This window comes from Heterocephalus glaber, unplaced genomic scaffold (assembly GCF_053883595.1).
Source record: "Heterocephalus glaber isolate CG9 unplaced genomic scaffold, H.glaber_assembly_v1.0 deba00000901, whole genome shotgun sequence".
Taxonomy (NCBI): Eukaryota; Metazoa; Chordata; class Mammalia; order Rodentia; family Bathyergidae; genus Heterocephalus; species Heterocephalus glaber.
The window spans coordinates 10,033,580-10,050,548 of record NW_028258171.1 but is presented as its reverse complement, the minus strand read 5'-3'; positions in this window follow the sequence as shown (position 1 = coordinate 10,050,548).

Below are 16,969 nucleotides of genomic sequence, written 5' to 3'. Positions count from 1 at the left end.
TTAAGACATATTATTTTACTATTGGGTTGAGATAAAAGTCTTTTCTATAAAGTCATAGCCTTTGGATCTTTGGCCTTTTTCAAATAAAAAGCATTAAGTATTAACTTTCCAAAACTGAACTCACTATTCTTTGCAATCTTGTCACTTGACAGAAGTTCCTTGAATATTTGAGTCGGTTAATAAAGATTTAAAGATGAAGTCCTTTAGACCTCTAGAGATTGAAAATCATTAAAGTCAGTTAATAATTAACACCCCAAGCCCTGTGTATTTTTCCTTCTCAGTTTCTTGTTAAGTATCTTGGGGAGTCAATTGCTATTCTGGTCTGAATATTTTCTCTGTGATTACTGTATTACTGCTTGGCAGTTTACTCTCCTTTCTGTCTTCTATTTTCCTTGTCTCTCATTTTGCTCCTCCCTTGCTCCTTTAGTCCCTCTCTTTCTCTCTCCCTTCCTTCCATCCAGTGATTTACTGCATATTGAGAAGGACTAATTTATTTATCATTTTATTTTCCTCAAAGCTTGTATAGTGACACTGGTTTTCCAATTATTTCTAATCATGATGTGATAGTTGTCTTATTCTTAAAGATTTCTCTTGACTTTTTCATTTAAAGATATCTTATGTACATTAAAAATATGGTAGGGCCAGGGATTTAGCTCAGTGGTTCCGCTGCCTGCTTCACAAACTCAAGGACCCGAGTTCGATCCCCAGTACCAAAAAAAAAAGGTAGAATCCATCATTATGAGAGGATAAATTCACATTTTAATCAGTGTAATTACACCTGTATACCTCTATCTAAAACATTCAAGTAAATTAAGTTCTGTTCTTACACATGCATGATAATACATAAATCTGATTATTATAATTATTTTGTAACTTAAGATCCATTTCATTTTATTGTTTATGATAACCAAGAAAACACACTTAAACAAGGACTCAAGGAGGAAAAAAAGTCTGAACTTTAGGTATATTCATGATTAGTGCAGTGAAATTATTTTTTTTTTGTTATCTAATACACTTAGTAGTCATTTTCTTACTAGTTTTGATTGGCCATATTTTTGGCTACCATTATCAGTGAAACTTTAAGACTTCAGTATTAACCTGATTGAAGAGAAAGTTTAGGAAAAAGAATATAAGGAAACAGAAAATGTACCGGTGCCCTTCCACTGTGGTAATGAACTGCAGAAAGTCAGAGCCTAATAGAGTTGAAATATGCTAATCCGCTGGATGGGACTTTTCATCGTGGCTGATCAGTACAATGGCTCCAGGAAGACCATCCTGATGAGACTGCTGTTTGACTGCATGCTCTAAATTGCAAATTCCATGCTACGTAAAATTCTTTCTCTTTTCTGAGGTTCAGATCAACTTGGTTTGATAATGTCACTACATATCCCTCTGCACCATTCTGTTAATCCCCTGCAGAAAGTGTCAGAAATTGCAATATCTCAATAAATACCTTACCTCTCTAAAGGGGAGAAAAGATTTACAGTTTAAAATGTCTTATATTTTGGGAAAATGTATACTTATAAATGTAAATTAATAATTTAAACTATAAATTACTACAAAGAATAGAAAAGGTATTTGTTTTACTTTGCTTAAAGTATGTTGAGAAATGCAGAAATGTCGTCTTTTGGGGAAATCAAGAATGAATTCATTCATGTTAACATTTTCTTGTCTATAAACTTTTACCAGGAAATGAGAGAGAACAATAAGAAAAAAATATAAAGTTATTAATTTGAGGAAGCATTTAATAAATAATATGATATAAAATGACTAGCATTTGAATGGTAAGCAGATGCATGTAGACCTTGGTAAGAAGTCAGAGAGAGGAGTTACTAGACGTGCAAGGCTGTGCACTTGCATCTGGTGTGTCCCTGCTCACGCCTAGGACATGCCCTCCTCTAGGACCATGGGCTCCAGATGAGCTCAGCTGAAGCAAACATAAGAAAAACGTGATACTAATATTTATCAGAAGAGGAAACCAGATGCACTTTCTCCTCATTCCCCACACTTCTTTTCTCACTCCTATGATTTTTAACATTTTTTATTGTTGTTTTACAAATTATCTAACATTATCATGGAGCATCAGAAATTTTCCTTATTACTTATAGGAAAGTATTAATTTACTGCATAATCTTTAATAAAGTCCCATGAAAATATGTTCCCCTGTTAAAAATTTTGAAGTTCAATATTATTCAAAATCAATAATTAATCATTTTTATCATGTCAATTTTAGAATTACATGAACATCTTGTGATCTCCATATTAATTATATGACATACTTTACCCTGATTATCAGTGAAGTCACTAAATTTAAGACATATTTATATTAATAATGATTTTTTAAAAGTTCCTTGGATAATCATACTATTTTTATGTTTATATTTTATGACAAATGATAGGATAACTTTAACAGGGATTTTAGAATATTAGTACTCTAATGTGTCATTTCTCAAAGTTAGTAGGGTCCTCAGCCCATTTTTATTTAAAAACCACTGTTGTTTTAGAAATATTGACACATCAACATTTTAATATTAATAATTATTATGGAGCTAAGGATTCCAGTAGGGAAAGCTCCACTCTGACATTAAAGACAAGTTTTTCCTGATTGTTATCACTTAGATTTCTTTAAGAATGTTTTGCATAATTTTCTAATTGTTAATTAGATGCCTTTGCACTGACTGAGGTGATTACCCATTATCCATGATTTTTCTTTCTGTGGTTTCAGTTACTTCCAGTTAACTGCAGTCCAAAACATTAAATGGAAAAGGGTGAGTACAGGAAATAAAATATGAAAGAAGAATAAGGACAGGAGGGGAGTGGAAATAAGAGAGACATAGGGAGAGAGAAAGAGAGATTGAGAGATCACATTCATGTAGCTTGTATTGTATTGTACAGTACATTATTATTATGTATTTTATTATTAGTTGTTAATATGTTACTGTGCCTAATTTATAAATTAAACTTTATTGTAAGTATGTATTTATGGGAGAAAACAGTACACATAGGGCTTGGTACTCTCTGTGGTTTTGAGCATCTGTTGAGGGTCTTGGAATGTATCTCCCACAGATCAGGAAATCCAATATATTCCACATACTGTGCTGTTGTCTTTTATGTGTTTACTATGGGAAAATCTGTGTAGAAGTCTGATTTTAATGCCCAATTTAATAATGTCTCTTTCTGTCAGCTTCAGCTTTTCTTTTGACTCTGGGTCCACCAAAACAACATTCTAGTTGTTCTTCATTGCTTGCAGCAATCCAATTTGAGAAGGTTTTGGAAATTTATTTTCATATAATTATTAAAAGACCTATTCTAAGATCTTTTGTATCCTCTTCTCTTAGTGACATTTTGTCTGCTACTGTGGAAAATGAGTGGTGAACAAGAGCTAGGTGGAAGGCAATACCTTCTACCTAATCACACAAAGGTTTGGGTAGAGGAAGAGAAATTTGTGTTCAGGAAAGGGATCATCATAGGCAGTTTAAATAAAAAGTATCTATAGTCCACTCTAATATTTATTGTTTGCCCCTCAAGTACATGGAACATTTATATACTTTTTTTTAAATTTCAAAAATCACTGATTCTGTTAAGATTTGGAACTAATCTTTTCCTTTTAAAAATGAAATTTTCATGTCAAGTATTACAATAAATTTTCACCTGAAAATAATTGATAGTATTACCTAAAACTTAACATAATTCTTGGCCATAAGGGAAATAGCCCACATGAACATACAATATATATTAAATATGATTATTAAACTATACTTAAATGTTTTCAAGTTAATAAAAAAGAGGCAATATTTTGCTATAAACTATACAGACCTATATTCTAATGCCAACTTCATAAGGTATAACAACCCTTGGTAATTCCTTATTGACATGCACATATTTTTTCTGATTTTTCAACTAGATCGATTCCCCCAAATAGTCACTAAGATTACTTTGCAATGAAAAGTCTATGTCATTTTGTGAATTTCCAAAGAAGTGGAAAATTAGATTGGCAGCTTTGGAAAATAGAATAGTTATTACAGACAGCCCTCCTGCCCCAGCAGACCTGCTACCCATGTCCATAGGAGCATAGAGATAACAGGGAGCCAGCAACCACCCTGCTGCTCTCACCATTGCCCTGTTTATCAGCCAGCCCCAGGCCCATCGCCCAGGGGACTCTAAAATTCTCCACCTTCTTGACTAATGCCCCCTCCCCTACCTAAACTGCCCCATATCAACCACTCACACTCTTCTCTGAGTGCCAATGGCCTTCCCACCCTTAACCCATCTTCACCCAGATGGCAATAAACTCATTGCATGTTGCTTAGACTTTGCCTGCCTAGGTGGTCTCAATAGTGCCTTGGTCTGACCTTACAATTACCATGTACCATTTGGTTAGAATTTAAAAGTTAGCAAGGGTAAATAATGGAAGATTATGGAGGGAGATTAATGCAAAGTCCACATGTCCAGCTTCTGGCCAGTTCCTTTTGCCATTGGAGAAGTTGCAAAGAAAAGGTGGGAAAATCACTTTTAATATATTTTTCTACTTAATGACAACTAAAGTGAGATTTAGGTTCAGAGGGTGTACAGGACACTAAGATATCTAAAAACAAAAGAAGGAACCATACCGTGGAAAGCTCTGGAGCCCACTGAGTGGTTCAACAGTGAAGCTGTGAATGGGACAGATTTGGGAAACAATCACAGAAGAGGACTGAGGAAACCTGGTTGAGAGCAGATTATAAAAAGGAAAACTGCGCCCTGGAAATAATTTACAACGAGGGCAGCAAGAAATGGGTCCCAGACAGGACTTTGTCTCAGAAGAGAATCAGTGCCCCTTCTACAGCGGTTCTCTGCCATCCCACAAGCAGACCAGTGCCCAAAGGACAGTTCTGCGAGCAAGTCCAAAGTTACCACCTTTCCTTGCACTTGAAAGTCCAGCCTGATCTGGAGGATCTTTGGCAATCAAACAGGAAAGGAATGAACATCCTCCTTCACATCTCAAAAACACTTTGCAGTAAGAGTTAGCAGGGTCTCCGGGGGCGGAAAGCAAAAGAATAGCATTGCAGGTCTAATAGTCATGTGGATTGGTGGGATGTCTATTAAGGACAATGAAGCACTTCTGATGTTAACAATTGATGTAGCAACACTGTGAGGATAAGTGAATCTATTGGAACATTATTTCGATCATGTATCAAGCGCTTAAACTAAGAACAGCGTTGAGAACAAGAACAATTTTACCACAGGGCTAACACTTTAGAAACCCACTTTAAGAAACTTAATGTGGCAACTGTGTTGGTACTTTCATTCGTCTTAGATGCCTCAGTTCACAGCACCAGCCCTGGAAACTCTTTCCTCCTGCCAAGCAAATATGACAAAGAACAAGCTTGGTAAAGTTTTTTTCTCTACTGGTACCCAGTCTGACTTCCTTGTTCTACCAATTGAAATGTACAAACTTCTTACTTCATAGATTTTGAGAAAACAGAACAATAATAAGGAGTGTAAGGTCTCTCAAACATCTTGTTATTTGGTCGATGACATGAAAGTCTCTGTCATCTGTAATGTCGTGAGAATTGCTCTTTAGCTCATGAGATAGAAGGCCAGAACTCACTTTTGACCTTTATAGCATATTATGAAGTAATCAAGGGTTAGGAGTTGAAGAAAGGGCAGGAAATATTATTTTGTTGTTATTGTTATTTTGGTGAAAGCTAGAAGTGCTATCTTTCCAAGTACATATGGAAATGACATTACTTATACATATTGGTGAATACCAAAGATGAAACCTAAACAATGATTTTTGCAAAATATCAAACATGTTTTAGATGTTTCCTTTTACTGTAGATTCTAAAAATAACTTCAAGAAGATTAAGCAAAATATGACTAATAAAAGGAATTTATGTATCATGATGGCTACCACCGTAGGAGTAGCACTACCACAAAAATTATGGAAAATTCATTTCTTTTGAAAATTTGAAAATTAATTTATGTTTGAGGTACATAATGAATATATTCATTGTGGGATGTTCATACATGTACACATCCCATCTTGATACTCTTCCCTTTTCCTCCCTCCCATCTCTTCCTCATCCTTAAGTTCCCTTCACAGCTCCACAAAATCTATCTTTTTGTTTTCCATCATCTTTCGTTTTGCTCTTTACACTATTTATACTTTGGGTTTCTCATATAAGACAAATCATGCAGTATGTAACCTTTTGCATCTGATTTATTTTAATTAGCTCTATGGGCTAAAAGTGCATGCATTTTCTCACAAATGACAAAAATTTATTCTTCTCTGAAAAAGTTTCATCCACCCATTCATTCAATAAATACTTATTTTACACTTGGAAGAAAATACTTTACTAAGTACTGGAGTATAAAAATTGAATCAGATATGCATGCAATACTACTTTCTAATCTTCCTTTACTGAATAGAATATATATGTTATCCAATGTTAAAAAGTATATCACTATGTTTTAAACATTTTGTGAAATAGGAATATACATGTGAACACATATAAACGTATCTATAAATTTTATACACAATATCACAATTTTGGTGTATGAAGGTTTTTTTTCCTGCAAAGGTTTCATAGCAAACAAATTTGAACCTAACCTTTGCTCTATTCTGTGATTAATCTATTAGATTAATTTCAAGAAAGAGAATTGATTTATGAAAACAGCATAAGGCTTTGGTGTTTACCATCAAATTGTGCTGCAAAAATTCATACTGCTTTATTTTCTAATCAGCGGTGTAGATAAGTTATTCTATTTTCTTCTATTATTGCCAACATTCAGTATTGTCATTCAGTATTCAATCATTTATAAAATTCTTTATGATTTGATCATTAAAGAGTAGTTATTCATTAATATTTTTGTTTCGAGGCTTACTATTGAGCTTCAAAATGTCCTCACACATTTATTTGCCACTTAAATTTCTTTTTTATGTACTACTCATGCATGTAGTTTTAAATTTTCTACTGGGTAACTTTATTCTTTCTAATTTGTAAAAATTTTATTAATATTTATTTCACTCAAATATAAATTCTTTGCAATTATTAAAGGATTTGCCATCAGAATAACATTTTTAGTCACATTTTTCTATTTGTTTACTAGATCCTTGCAGTAAAGCTATAGTAATATATGTCACTTTCTTTTTATTTTTCTGGGAGTTATTCTAACTAGGTTGGCAGTTTAGCTCAAGGATAGCATTTTGTTATTGAACTGCTTTGCCAGTTCCTTGACAGAATTGAAGAAAAACTATTCTATAGTCCAATAAAGAAGACTAGTTTAGAGGACTGGACCTTCCAGTGGAGTAAGCCTCTGAGTTCGATCCCCGGTACCAGAAATCAGAAATGTGTGTGTGTGTGTGTGTGTGTGTGTGTGTGTGTGTGTGTGAATGGAATGAAAACCATAGTGGTGGGTTTTAAGATGAGATATGTTGAACCTCTGTGAAGCAGTTCAAGTAGAAGAAAATCCCTAGGCAAACAAAGTATTAGTGACTACACAACAAAGAGGACTTGTGTATATGACTTAAGCAACTATAGGAAGCAACAAATCTGAAAATCTTGAAATCTCAGAATGTTCTTATATTATTTCTTTATCGTGGTAGGAGACATTACTATATAACCTCAGGAGAAATTCTAATTTTTATAGGTCATTTTGGGTGCTTTTGACTTTTAGTGACCTCTACATGAGTGGACAAGCTAACTTCTTGTGAATCCATTGGCTTTTTTTCAGTTTCTCTGCTTATTAATAACAGTTGGGAACAAGGGAGTTTTCAATGCATTGCCTTAAAGTAGACCAAATGTAGAAATTTTACCTGTGGTTCTAATAGAGACAGATACTGCTATTTGATTCCTGCTGCAAGGTTCTAATAGCAACATATCGGTATTTTTTTCTATTTTTTTTCCTAAAAGAATATATACTTTATCCATGAAATGTCAAAAATAAATAAACAAAATACAAGACTGATATGAAAGGTGTACACTTTAGATTTATTAGACAGATATACATAAAAGAAATATTTTTAAAAGAAATATTTATAGGCTGCTATTTATACTTCTATTCTTCAAAATTATACAAGTGGAATGCTATTTTATTTATTTTTACAGATTATTCCTTAATGGAAAAATTATTAAGAGTAGCATTCTGTGAACATTGAGGAGTAGAAGAAATCTTTAAAGTATCTTTTCTAATTCCCTGTTTTTTACATTAGCTTTTTGTGTGCTGCTTTTTCAATCAAGTTTTCTATTTTTGATTTAGTTGCAGATTTAGTTGAACATTCTCATGGATCTTGTAGTTCAAGCTCCTCATTTTACACATGAGAAAACAGAAATCTTCAGGGTTAAGTGATTTACCCAAGTTCACACAACTAGTTAGTGACAATGTAGAAGTTAAAATAACCACCTTTTGTTTTTTGATCAACCTTCTCCACTTCACTATATTGACTTTTACAACAGTTCAAGACCTTAACTTAACCTCCTAATAACTAACTTTTTAAAGGTTAGTGAGGATATTTTCAAAGCAAGAAGAAAGTGATATTGATCTAACTTGCTTTACTATTTCAGGCAACTTGTGTGATATTTTTCTTTAGAAACCATGCACATACATATCAACAAAATTTAGCAAAATCATCATGAAACAAACACTTCTATGACCAAGAAAATTTTGCATATTTACTGAAAAGCTTTAAAATAATAGCTTTTTTTTCATATTTTTGTGTGTTGTATTTATTTCAAATTTATTTGGATATTTTATCTTGTGGCTATTTCATATTTGTTAAATGCACCCAAAGACATGTCTGCATTAGCTCAGTTAGACCTCTCTTTGCCTCTTTCCATTCCACCTTCATACTCTTTAATAACTGCTGTCTACCTGTAACCTCCCACAGGTCCTGAGATAATGTACAAAAGACCAAAATCATTTTGGTATAGAGAATTAAAAGACTTTACCTCAAGTTACCTGCCAGCAGTGTGTGAGCATACTGCAAAACCTCTAGCCACACTCACAGATTGGAATATTCCCAGAAGTCTGTAGCTATTAGTCCCCTAACAACATTACAATATATTTTCCAATCCCTTCCTAATTAACCTCTGACTCATCACCAAAGGATTTTAAATAATTAATAAGTGGAATAATTAACAAGAGAGGAACAAGGAGGAGCATTCTGTGTTTACCTTCAGGATCTCTGCCCTTTCTCATGGCATCTTTATAAGAGCTTCTAAGTGCATGCTATGATATACGTTACTCGATAACTAATTCTCAGGGAGATTTACTATTCTGTACAAAGCTTAGGCACAGATTCCAATTATGACCACACTTGTCTTGCTCAGTATTCAGTATCCTAAAGTTTAAAGTGAATTAGCTTCAAAATTCACACTCCTATAATGAGGTTTCTGTCGTTGATTTTCTTGCTCTACCCTAATTTTAAGTGAAAAGTGAACTGGTAATTCAGCAAAAGGAAATGTTTAATGAGCTTTAAAGCAAAAAGGAGGTAGAAGAAGTTAAAACAAGTAAAAATGGTAACTATGAACCGAACTATTGTGATGGCCTAAGATATCCAGAATACTAATGAAACTTAAATGCTAGAGACTGCAGAACTAGCAGCGAAGAGTCCTTGCTCTTTCCATTATTCAGAAGAATTCACCTGGAATTCTATTTAAATATGCCACTTATTTTAGATTGAGCTCTCATAGCATAAATTCTGAGATGAAGAATTTGGAGCAAAGATGACAATGTTGTCCTGAATTGTGGCAAAGAGGCCTTGTATTATTTCTAGTCCATCATTAAACTGGAGTCACTGTCTGAGATGCTCTGGAGACATGGGTGAGTCAATTCAATAAGAACTGAGCAATCATCAGTAAAAGATGAAGGTAATCCCTCTGACACTAAGATGACTAGAAGACCTAGCATGGATGCTGAAGACCTAAAAGTAGGGCCCTGTCTGGAAGCTAAACCAGGGATCCCCCACTCTTACTAAGGTTTCTGCCCTCTTGACTATTCATTCTTGACTTCTTTTGTGTGTACTGATCAGGCCTTGCAGGGTGTCTTTCTTCTTTGATTAATCCTACTTTTCTTTCTATTTTGTAGTTTATCTCCCATGACTAACTTCTACATGCAATTCTTTTATTCGGAGTCTATAGTAATTTATTCAGAGGCTATATTTACAGAGCCAAGTTTAGAAGAGCTGGTACAATGAGTAGATCTTAAAAGAGAATTCTTAGATGGAATTTTGGAGAATGGTTCATTCTGGCTGGTTGGAAGTGAAAAACTCATCATTCTTGGTGATTAAAAGCTGAATAGCTCTAGGCACGATGCAGTAGTGCAGTTGCTAAAACTTCTATTGATAGTAAAATGAGATGTGATAATGTGGAAAGGGATGTGCTGGGTTGCATATTGTCTTAGACAGTTGAGAGAAAAGAAATGCTAACTGAAAAGACAAATTCACCAACTGTTGCTATGTGCTGTAGCTTTACTAAAAAAAGATAACTTGTGTTTATTAACCATTAATGCAAAGTAAAATGATAAAGTCAGAGAACTTCCTCTGCAGCATTTAAGGAAATTCTGTTTCTCTAGCTATTCCAGAAGGGTAAATAGAGTGAGGACCAGCCCCAAGACTTAATCATAATGACTAACACTTTGTCTCTTAGAAACCTATCAGATAAATGATTGAAGCTTTGTCTTAGTCAGTTTCTGCTATTATAATACCTCACACAATTTTTTTGTGGAGAAAAAAATTTTCACAATTTTGGAAACTGGGAAGTCAGAGATCAAGAGTCCATTGGACTTGGCGTCTGGTAAGAGCCTTCTTGCTGTGTCTTCACGTGACAGAAGGACAGAAAAGGCAAGGTGGCTTCTAGAAGCCTCTTTTACAAGATCACTAACCTCATTCACAAAGATGGAGCCCCCCTGATCTAATCACCTCATATCATCATCTTGGTGTTTAAATTCCAGCATTTGAAGCCAAAGAAAGGCGTGCTGCTTCTTTCTCCTCTGCTAACACCATCCAGATTCCACCTTCCAGTCATGCAGGGAAGATTTCTTCACTGCAGTCCATGTACCTATGTGTAGGCTGATTGATTTGTATGCACCACTCCATGAGAAACCATTGTAACAAGGAGAGACTGTACAGTTGTTATTTGGCCTTAGGAAATAATGATCTTCGATATTTTTTAACCATGATATGTTAATAGTAGACAACATCATCATCATAACACTTAACCTTGTCTTTAGTGTTTTTGAACACACAATGCATCTTCGATCTCAAGTTGTTTCTACCTGAATTTCTTTATCTCAAATATGCAGATGGCTGGTGTCTTTATTCATCTAAATCCATGATAAATACACTTATGACTTTGCTTTCCCCTGCTCTTGTCTAACAAAAGTCGTCCCTCATACTCTGGCATGCTCTGTATTTTACCCTGGTTATTCTCTATTCATAATAATGTTATTGCTGTGTGAAATATTTATTCAGTAATATCTCTGCTGTCCCTCTGTGTCACCCCATGAGAGAGAGAGGACACGGCTCTGCATTTTTGTTCACTTTTCTGTCTTCACCTCCTTACAAAGTACAGAGAAGATGCTCAGTGACTGTGGAATTGATTATAAATAAAAAGAGCCACTAGCAAGGAAGGTAGATATGGAAGCAGCTTTACACAGGAGCCAAACTAGAAGCTAGCTTTTGGAAAAGGAGAGGATTACCCAAAAAAAGGACAACGAAGAACTTGCCAGCTGGCTGTGTAGAGGAAAAAGGAAATATAATCAACACTGTGTCTTATACAAATAAGGAAACCTGGTAAAATCTGATGACTTAGCTGAAGCAACTTTAGAAGGAAAATGTGGATTCTTCTCCAAAATTGTAAATGCATATAATATATAATAACCATATTATATATGACATACATATTTCTATGTGCAGAATCTATGTAGTTTTAGGCTAAATTTTATATTAATTCTTTGCTGGCAGAACTAATAAAAGTCTTTTATTCTTCTTGATGCTTGTGATAAGTACAATGGTCAGTATTTAAAAAGATTTTAGAAAAACAGGATTAAAATGAACATCAGTAACCATTCATTTTGCTTTCTCCTTTGCAAGTACAGCTATGGTTTTATAAATAGTGATACAGGACATAAAGTGGGCAGCTATCATATTTCTTTACAGTTTAAATCATTTACAAGAGCCTTGCTTCAGGTTATCTAACTTAGTAAAATATTTCTTAAATTTTGTATTTTAAGTAACTATATAAAAGAACATTATTTTGTAAAAATACAAAGATGAATGCTGTTGTTACTTCATATTATTGTCTTAAATGTTGAGATCTTTTGCTTGATTGGAATCATCATGGAATGTTTGTTTTCTCAAGATTAAAATGTATTCAGATCACTGCTATGAGGCTGCCAAGTGGGTAATTACTAGTTGCATTACAGGCAAATCTTAAATGCTCAGTGGATTTGTACAAAAAACAACAAAAAAGGCCTATTATTCACTTATGCCATATTTAACAAGGGTTGGCAGAAGGAAGAACCAGATTCTCCTTGACCTGGTGCCCCTGAGATCCAAGTTTACTCAACCTTTTCTTCTTGCCATTTCCATACATGACCTCCAAGCTTTTAGCGTTAAGAAAGAAAGAGTAGCCAGGTAGCACAACATTTTAGTGTTTTGTTCTGGAAATGAATCAACAAGTTCCCATTCACAGTGCTTTGCTTAATTAGTTATGTTGTTCTTTTATCTTCAAGGGAGTCTAGAGAGTGTAGTCTTCCAACACGCCAAAGAAAAAGGATGGCCCGGTGGAGGTAAACACGGCTCGTCTCTACAACCATTAGGAAAAGATGGGACTATCAGGAGCTTTGCACAGAAGTAGATGTTCTCTGTTCAATTTTGTTTATTGTAATATTTTTGTTTAACATTTTTTTCAAACTTATAATTTACCTTCCACATAAACATTAAACTTATCTCACCTATTTAGTCATTAAGTTTCTCCACACCCCAGATGGGTCCTCAGGCCAACTGAAGGTGTATATTTTATATTTTTATTCCTTTTTTCACAGCTACACTATCTCAAAGGCAACATTACAACATACTTGATTTTCATTGTTAACAGAAATTTTAAAAAATTGCTTATGGTTAAAATTCCAATTCTTCTTTTAAAGTATCAGTTATTTTGCAGATATTTGTATTATATAACATTGATGAGTTAAGGAATACAGAAGAAGTAAGAAACACTGTATATAAAATTAAACAACTATTTCAGTGAGAGTAAGCCCACAATATGTAATAATTTGTAAATAATAAAACGTAGTATATAATACATACTAAATTTTTAGAAAAAAAGGTACACGATGTTCACAAGTAATGAAAGCTTTTAGGAAGAGTTGTCAGTTTACTAGACCTTTAAAATTGTGGATCTTTAGCCTCAATCAATGAAAGTATTAAAAATTTGACTAATTAAAATTTTGAATATGTTCTTAAGACAAAAGCAGAAAATATAATACCACACTAGGTAATTTTATATAATTTAAATGAAGAATGTTGAATCTTGAGTTTGGTCCCCAAGCAGTACAAAACTAAATGAATAAATAAAAGTAAATATCAAGGAAGCAGCTAAGAATTAATCATCACCATACACATACATATGCACACCACAACTAATTTTTGCTTTTGATAACAAATCAAGAACAAGTTTGCTTCAAGGCTGTAATTACTAAAGTTTACACTTTAAAACTGATGTTACTATGAATACAATTTTCCAAAGTTTAAAACTGATTACAATTAGAATAACAAGGCAATTAAAAATCCATACATGATTAGTTTGTCTTGGTATAAAAATGATCATATGTCCAAGACAATTTAGGATAACACAATAAATATGAAGGTAGGAAAAATATAGCATGTGTCATGCAGCTGAGATAAAATTAAGTCCGCATGCTTTTGTTTTTAAGAAGACATATATTAAAAAAGATAAAGCTCTACAAATTAAAATGATGAATTCATGAGCTGAGACTTTAGAGAATACTATCTTTTAGTTTGCTATTTGTTATTAGAATTCATTAAGATGAAATAATTTTAAAATTTTTATGTTTTTAGTCACTATGAATGCTTAACATGATGTAGAGATAGAAAATATATATGATCCATCTAGAGATGGATATGAAATAGAATATATGTGTATATATATGTGTGTGTGTATATATATATATATATATATATGATGGGTAAGACTAGATGAAAATGATTTAAAAAGATGTAAAATGTTAATACAAGAAACAAAAGACAAAAAATCCCATGCACCTTTGCATAATAAGAAGCACAACTGAAAGAAAAAAATATTAAAAATTATGAGTACAAATAAGTCAGTAAAATGTGAAGGTAACTCCAGGAAAAATGACTATTATCACCAAGCTGAGATACTGATTTGTACATCCAAGGAACTTTTAAAGAAACAGAACATCTTCATCTGGAGAAGACTCACTCAATAGACAAATATGCTAAATAGGAAACGAAGTATTTTATGTTCCTATCAGGAAAAGAAATCCACCATGTACCTTGGTGAGTGTGTCAAGAATTTGAGTCCCTGATCACTCTTAACCTGTACCACTTCCCATAGTTGTGTTTGGAGTAAATGACATGGGAGATAAAGTAACATTTTATCTTGGAAACAGAGCAGGCCTACTTCTAATTACTATAAAAGGGGTGAAGCCCCAACTTCCTGGCTCTACTACTGTAATTCAACTCATGGGTGCACAGATATCTAAAAGAGGCTCTTTTTCTTACCTAACAGTGTGACTTTCAGGTGAGAACAAAAGCAAATAAATACCAAGTTCTATAGATAGCTTCTGGTGTGAGTAATAAAGTTTGTCTCTAATGCAGGAATCCCTTGCCTTTTGCTAAGATCCAGGAAACAGTGAGTAACCGGGCAACATGTAAAATCTCAGGCCCACTCTTGACTGTTTCTGAATATGAAGACAAATACTTACAGTTCCCTTGACCCAATAAATACTGAAAACAAGTACAAGAGCAACATTGCAATAATAATAATAATAGTGATAATGATAGTAATAATAATAAATATTTATGGGATGCTAACCATATTCCAGAGACTGAGCTATATGACTTACCCTTATGGTTTTCGTTTCATGAAAATCTAATTGGCAGATCCTATCTGTAGCAGACACCTCTGCCCAGTGTTAGCAGGCTATAAGTGGTACAGCTTCTTCCCCCTCCATAATTCGGTTATATTACATTAGAAGTAGCAGGACCTTGTTGAGTTCACTTCCAGCCAAGGTCAACTTGACTCCAAGTAAATTCTTTCCCTTTGAGTTACCCATTTCTTCTATTCAGCAAGATATTCTAGCACCTCCCTCTTCCAGTCCTGCCTGCAGTACTTGTTATTAGCAGGTGTCCAAGCTCCACCCTGCTCCCCTCCTTTCCACGCTTGTCATGAATAAACATTGGCTGCCCTTGGTCCCTTTTGTCTTTGCTGCCCACAGCAGCTTACAGCCCAAGACCCAGCTTCTGCTCTCAACTCTCTGTGTCTATGTCTTTGTTCTCTCCCTCTCCCTCTCTCTCTCCCTCTCCCTCTCTCTCTCTCTCTCTCTCTCTCTCTCTCTCTCTCTCTCTCTCTTCTCTCTCTCAGCTTGCATCGGGTGTTCTCACAGGAGATCGAGACCCACTGCAGGAGTCATTGATAACATTCTCTATACCTATCCATCACTCCCAATTTTTAGTAAAGACAAAGAGTCTCCAGGAGGTTTTATAAATATCCCAGGATCACAGAGGAAGCAAATGACTGTACTGGGATCTAAACGTACACACACTAGTTCCAGATACTGTGCCCTTCATTGCCATGTTGTATTGCTTTTGTAATGCACAACTAAGCTTTGGGTACTAATGATACTTACGGTGTTGGTGATAATGAACATTATTCTATAGGCTTATACTAAATAAAATTTTTGTTATTTTTTTCACCTTTGGCTAAAATTTATGGGACTCTTCGGAAATGCTGTACATTAAGTTAAATGAAATTGACCATTCCTATAGTTTATTTCAACTTCTACCTGTAGTTATATTTTCTTCATTAATTGTTTTCATTTAGAATTCATATTCATGATTTTGAAGACTTTAGATAAAGAAACATGCATTACTGCTTATTAAAATATTAATTTTTACTCAAAGATTTGTATAGGTAGTTGTCAAATGAAAGGTTTATGACTCTCACTGAAAATGTGGGGGGAAAAAAGAATAAGAAACCCCTGAAAATAAACAATCTTCCATATTCTAGGGAATAAAATTGTACATGGTGCATGAGTTCCTATTCTTATACTATTCTTATATTATTTTTCTGTTCAGCAAGTTATTTTTTTTAAAAAATGGGAATAGAGTTTTGGAAAGAATAAGTAGCCCTTGGAAATGATTCAAGATAGCCTTAAGCGAAATCTTTGACATTCATTTTGAGCTCAGAGTAAGGGTTCTATAGTAACATGAAATAGGCTGTACAAGCTCAGAATTGACCTTAGAAAGAAATAGCAGTATGACAATCCAATAAATTGAACCAAATGAAGTTATTTCTAAAAAATTAAATGACTCTTGATATCTCTATAGAAAAGCAAACTGAGTAGCTATTGATAATAATCTGCAGTCTCACAACAGACAATAGAAAGGACAGGAGGAAATGCACTTCGATTAGTGCTGTTAGCAGTGCAAGGCTACCATTTTGTTTTCTACCACTTATTAGTGTAGCAAAGTACAGTGTACCTGTTTTGTGAGCATAATCTGTACTTGTTGCTATTGACACAAGGAAAACAGAAGTTATGTGTAAAATAGCCCATTGTTAAGAGATGAATCCATTTGTCAACTGACAAAATTGTTTCAAATGTCCCCTTTGCAGGGTATCTATCTACATTAAAAAGAATTAGGGCAAGTGGTTGTTGATTCTGTCTACTCCTACAAAGTAGCTATTTTCTTATTTATATTAATTATGTTAGGGATAACTTA